Source organism: Alosa alosa, chromosome 20 (genome assembly GCF_017589495.1).
Source record: "Alosa alosa isolate M-15738 ecotype Scorff River chromosome 20, AALO_Geno_1.1, whole genome shotgun sequence".
NCBI classification, from domain to species: domain Eukaryota; kingdom Metazoa; phylum Chordata; class Actinopteri; order Clupeiformes; family Clupeidae; genus Alosa; species Alosa alosa.
The window spans coordinates 6,221,507-6,226,506 of NC_063208.1; the positions used below are offsets into that span (position 1 = coordinate 6,221,507).

The following is a 5,000-nucleotide window of genomic DNA, read 5'->3' on the forward strand; positions in this document are numbered from 1 at the left end:
ATGCCTTTAACCTTACTTTAACCTCTCCATGTCTGATCCACCTTGTTGTCAAACGTGTTGCGTTTAAGTGAGGACCCAGAGCAGAGTCCTGAGTGGCACATCCTGTCCCCGGACGAACTCTGTTCCCCTGAAGTGAAAGCCAGTTCAAAGGTCATGACCTTGCCAGAGTGCCTTTGGGCAGCTGTTAGGGCCATCACCATAAAAGCTGCAGCTGGAGGTAGAGCGATGACTGCCCCAACCAAAGCCGACATTACATTTTCAATGAATTTAGAAGGCAGGAAAACTAAGGATGTGAAAATGGATAGCTGATTTGTGTTCCACCTGCAGGACCACATTTAGTCCATTAATCACCAATATGTTTGTGTAGATCCTTTGTCATGTACAGTGTTCATATTGTTTCCTGTTTTTTTCCCTTTAGGATTTATGGGCTTGCTTAATTGTTTCATCATAAAAGGCAGACTGTTGGTCATGTTAAAATCCTAATGTAATGCAGAAGGGATTTGACTGCCAGCCAAAGACTACAACAAATCCGGCACCCAACAACATTTGTGAACTTTTTGAAAAGAACACAGCTTTTTAAATGGTCTTTCCTTGCCTAATCTGATTCAGTATTCTTGTTATTACTACTGTTGTTTTGCTTACTTTGCATATTTGTTTATCTTGTTTACTGATCTATGTTGACACTGGAGTTAGGCACAAAAGTACTTGGAATTCGTTCAAATCGTGAGGAGAAAGAAATAAAGAAAGTTCCCAGTCATTTTCCAAAAGTATTGAATCTGATTTCTTCTGTCCTGAAGGTGTGTTCAATAACCCCCACACACACACACACACAAATCTTGCTACACTAACAAAAAAAACCGAAACACAACATGGGAGCAACGGCGCCCCTGGCTCTTTTTTAGTGCTTTTGGACCAGGTGATGTCACTACACGTCTCGCTGGAGACTCTCCCAGACCTTCCAAGAGGAAACTTTTTCGAACAACAGCTAGGGGAGGGGAGAGAAAGTTGGACAAGGAGAACACCAGGACTGTTGCTTTCCTCCCGCAAGAAAACCTTAAGGATTGCTGTCGTGGAACTGTGGATTACAGCAAGATTGCGGGCACATCAAACCATCTGTGCTTTGGGAGATAATCGTTGGATTCATGTGGTCTTAACCTGAAGGAGCTATCGATTGTTTTAGGTATGGATAACCGTTTTCAAAACCGCGCCATGGGCCACTGAAAATAAGCTACATCTGCACAGATAAATATTACGCAGAGACGAAATTGGACATCGATTGAAAGCCACTGGTTCACACTTTGTTCTAAACAATCTTCCATATAATTTTAACAACTATAATTTTTTTACTGTACTTAAATGCTTCTCACCAAACAATATGTATCAGGAATGCTGTGCATGTTCATTTTGTTTCTCCAGCGCAACAATGACTAATGCTTCCAAAACAAGCTTTTAACTTTAATACCTATTAATGAATTATAGGTAAAGCCAGATGCCGCTGGGTTTGCATAAATGCATCAGCCACACCGCATTAAGCATCGTTTTAGAAGCTTTCACAGGCGTGACTAACACTGCTTGTCACAACCCTCATCACATTTCACGCAGTTGAATTAAATAAAAGACGAACTGAGACTGATGGGTGAGCTAACTTGGAAGTTTAAAATGCTGCGTATGGAGGCCCTCACAAGCCTTTGTGCTAAACTGTTGGGGAGAAAGAGAGGCAGAGCGCGGGTCTGAATTTTTGCAGAGAGAGGGGAGGGGGGAAGAGATAGCAAGAGACAGCTGGAACTCTCGTTTGCTTCCACGTTTTTCAGTAGTCCGCTGTGCCTCCTGCTCGCGCAGCGCGTTACAGCATCTACCCAGGTGCCCAGGAAACGGAGCAGGCCATCGATGGCACCGTCATGTCACGTAACAGTCCATAGAGCGCTGCAGGAGCCACTGAAATCAAAGGCCAGGGTGGATTTATAGTTATTAAAGGCGTTTTAGTTGTTAAAATGCTGTAAAAAGGTGCTTTTTGCAAGTTGCACCACAGCAACCCGCAATAATTCCATCCAAAAGTATGATGCGTCTATGCATATGAGATGTTTCTGATAGGTGCATAACCTTGTAGAATTGATTTGTGGTTAGAATAACATACTGACTGCAAAACTAAAAGAATGCCCGACAACCATATTAAGCACTTTCAATGTCTTAGTGTGATGATGATAGAGTAGTGTGCTATTGTACAGGCTAAGTCAGTTTGTAGTGACGCTGTCACGATGCCCATACGTATTTCAGGCTCCTGCAGCATTGTCCGTGTCTGTCTTGACTTTGCCCTGCTGTGCACATAGCCTTTAGCATCCCCGTGCACGCGGTGACGCGATGGAAAAAACATGCGCTCACTTCCATGAATCTTCCCCTCCCAACGAAGGCAATCCCGGGGCAGTGTGACGTGAGGAGTGTGTGTGTGTGTGTGTGTGTGTTGTAACATGAATCTGGAGTGAGCGAGAGAGCCTGTTCCATTCCCAGGCTGACACACATGGAAAACTCATGGCTTGCGTGTCAGTCGTAAAGCTACTAGGGATTGTGCTTCCTCCTGCGGAGCGCCTCTCCGGCTCTCTGAACATGCAGGAACAGCGGACGAGGCCAAGGGGGGCGCTAGATGTCCACGACAGCAATATAGACAAGGGTTTAGAGGAGCTGGTTATGGCAGATGCTAGATGCTCTGACAGCGATTCACTCTTAAAACGAATGTGTTGAAAACAACACAATTTGCGTTGTTTTAACACATCTCTGTGTCCAGATAGGGACCACACACGTTTGTGTTGTTTCCTTTTTAAATTTGTTGCACAAAATGTGTTGCAAATAGCACAACTTGAATCAGCACAACTTGCGTTGTCTTTTTAACACATCTCTGTGTCCAGATAGGGACAACACATCACTTTTAAGAGTGTAGTTTCGGGATTGAGGGGAGCTGGTAATGGCAGATGCTAGATGCTCTGACAGTGAGAGAGAGAGATTGAGGGGAGCTGAGTGTTAAGAAGAGGGCTTGAAACTAGGTCACACACACACACACGCTCCCGCTGGTTCTCTGTCATAGACGGATCGTAAGGTAGGACTGGGGCCTCATGGTGTTCATCATCACCCCCGTGTACGGTAATGAGTCATCGCTGGAATGGCCTGTGTGTGTGTGTGTGTGTGTGTGGCCCATTGCTACTTCTCCTATTTCTTTCTGGAGTCCTAATCCTGATCAGTTCAGCTGGAAACCGCCCAAGGACACTTCTCTCCTCACCCCCTTCTATGGTAATGTGGTAATGATTTCTCTCTCTCTCTCTCTCCCTCCCTCACTTTCTCCCTCTCCCTCTCCATTTCTCTATCTCTCTCTTTCTCTCTCTCTCTCTCTCTCTCTCTCTCTCTCTCTCTCTCTCTGTGGCTAAGTGCTTACAGTAATCATTTCACTTAGCATATAAACTGACTGCATTTCCATCCAAACCCTCAACCCCTGTGGTCTCCCAGTAGCCTCCAATGCAGTTGGAGCACAGCTGCAGCAAGTCTGTAGCAGCCAGGGCATATATACTGGCTATAGCACACTGCCCATATACACACACACACTGCCAAGATCATACAGGCTGGAAGGTTTTGTGTGTGTGTGTGTGTGTTTGTTTAATGCAACCCATTACTTTAATTCGTTTAATGCAACCCATTAGCCAATAGCCTGGGTATTGATCGCCTACCATGGTTCATTAATAGAAATCCACACAAGGTTTCGTATCCAAACTGAGACAGGGGTTTTCCAGGGTTTTTTTTTTCCATTTCACTGCCTAATCCTGGGTGTGTGAGGGCTACCATGCAGCTTTGATGTGTGTGTGCAAGTAAGTGGCGCATGCATGTGTGTGTGTGTGTGTGGGGGGGGCATCCAGCCTAAACAGCAGGCTGTAGTATTATCGAAGGCAGCCAGCCATGAATCCATATACTTTCCCACCGTAGTGAAATAAATAAACAAGAGAAGCTGTGGGTGACCGAGGGGTTATTTCTGCGGGAGCATGCTGGTGAATTGTAATGACAGATTACTCGGTGGGTCGGGGAGGATAATTAAAGGTAGCAGGTAGCAGAGGCTCCCTCTCACCATTAACACACACACACACACACACACACCCACACACTCCTGGACTGACTTAGGGAGAGCAGCGGTGTCTACGGAGGCCCCACGGGGCAGCGGGGAGATGGGGCGTCTGCCGGGGGCGGTCAGGTGAATACCTTTAGAGGGATCCATTATTCATACCGAGACAGTCAGGAGAGGTGGGGAGAGAGAGAGAGAGGAGAGGGGGAGAGAGAGAAAAGGTGGAAGAAGAGAAGAAGAGAGAGACATAAAGAGAGAGGGAGAAAGAAGACAGACACAAAAAGAGAGATGGAGGGAGGGAGTGAGTGAGGGAGGGAGAGAGAGAGAGAGAGAGCGAGCATCGGGTCGATGTGCATTGCTGGGAGGCGTCCCTCCCTGAAGAGGCGCTGATGAAAGTGGCATCAACAACGCCCTCAGCTCACCTCCGCTGACACACACTGCCGCTTATTAATGAGGAGCCCAAATTCCCATCAGCTGCTATAATGAGCACCTGTGTGTGTGTGTGATGATTAGACAGAGGATATAGAGAGAAAACAGAAGAAGAATGACAGGAGAACCTGCTTAGTCCCTGAGACTATGAGCTGTGCGTTTGGCTACAAGTATTCACTGTAAAACCTAAAACATTAGCACATTTAGCCTCATGTGTAATGATTAGTTTATTACACATGAATATGTTATGTTACACCTGCGTACGATGCAAGCTAGCCTTAGGAATGAGCTACACCAGGCGCGTAACTGAAGCGTTCCGTATTTTTCGAATGTACGGCCCACTGTCACGTCTGGTGTAGCTACTTCCATTGATTATAATGGAAGCTAATTGTTGCAGCAGACGCAACGCGAACGGAACGCTTCAGTTACGCGTCTGGTGTAGCTCAGCCCTTATAGTGACAAAATAAGCTTTATT

The 5,000-nt window shown here is 46.0% G+C and overlaps 1 protein-coding gene across 1 annotated transcript in view; it reads left to right on the forward strand.

Moving 5' to 3' along the window:
- Window positions 1–893: 893 nt before the first annotated feature.
- The window catches only part of col16a1 (collagen, type XVI, alpha 1), a 127,087-nt gene continuing 122,980 nt past the window's right edge, over window positions 894–5,000 (forward strand). The window contains 1 exon segment of the mRNA XM_048230151.1: window positions 894–1,180. The gene's annotated coding sequence lies outside the window, so the exon portion shown is untranslated.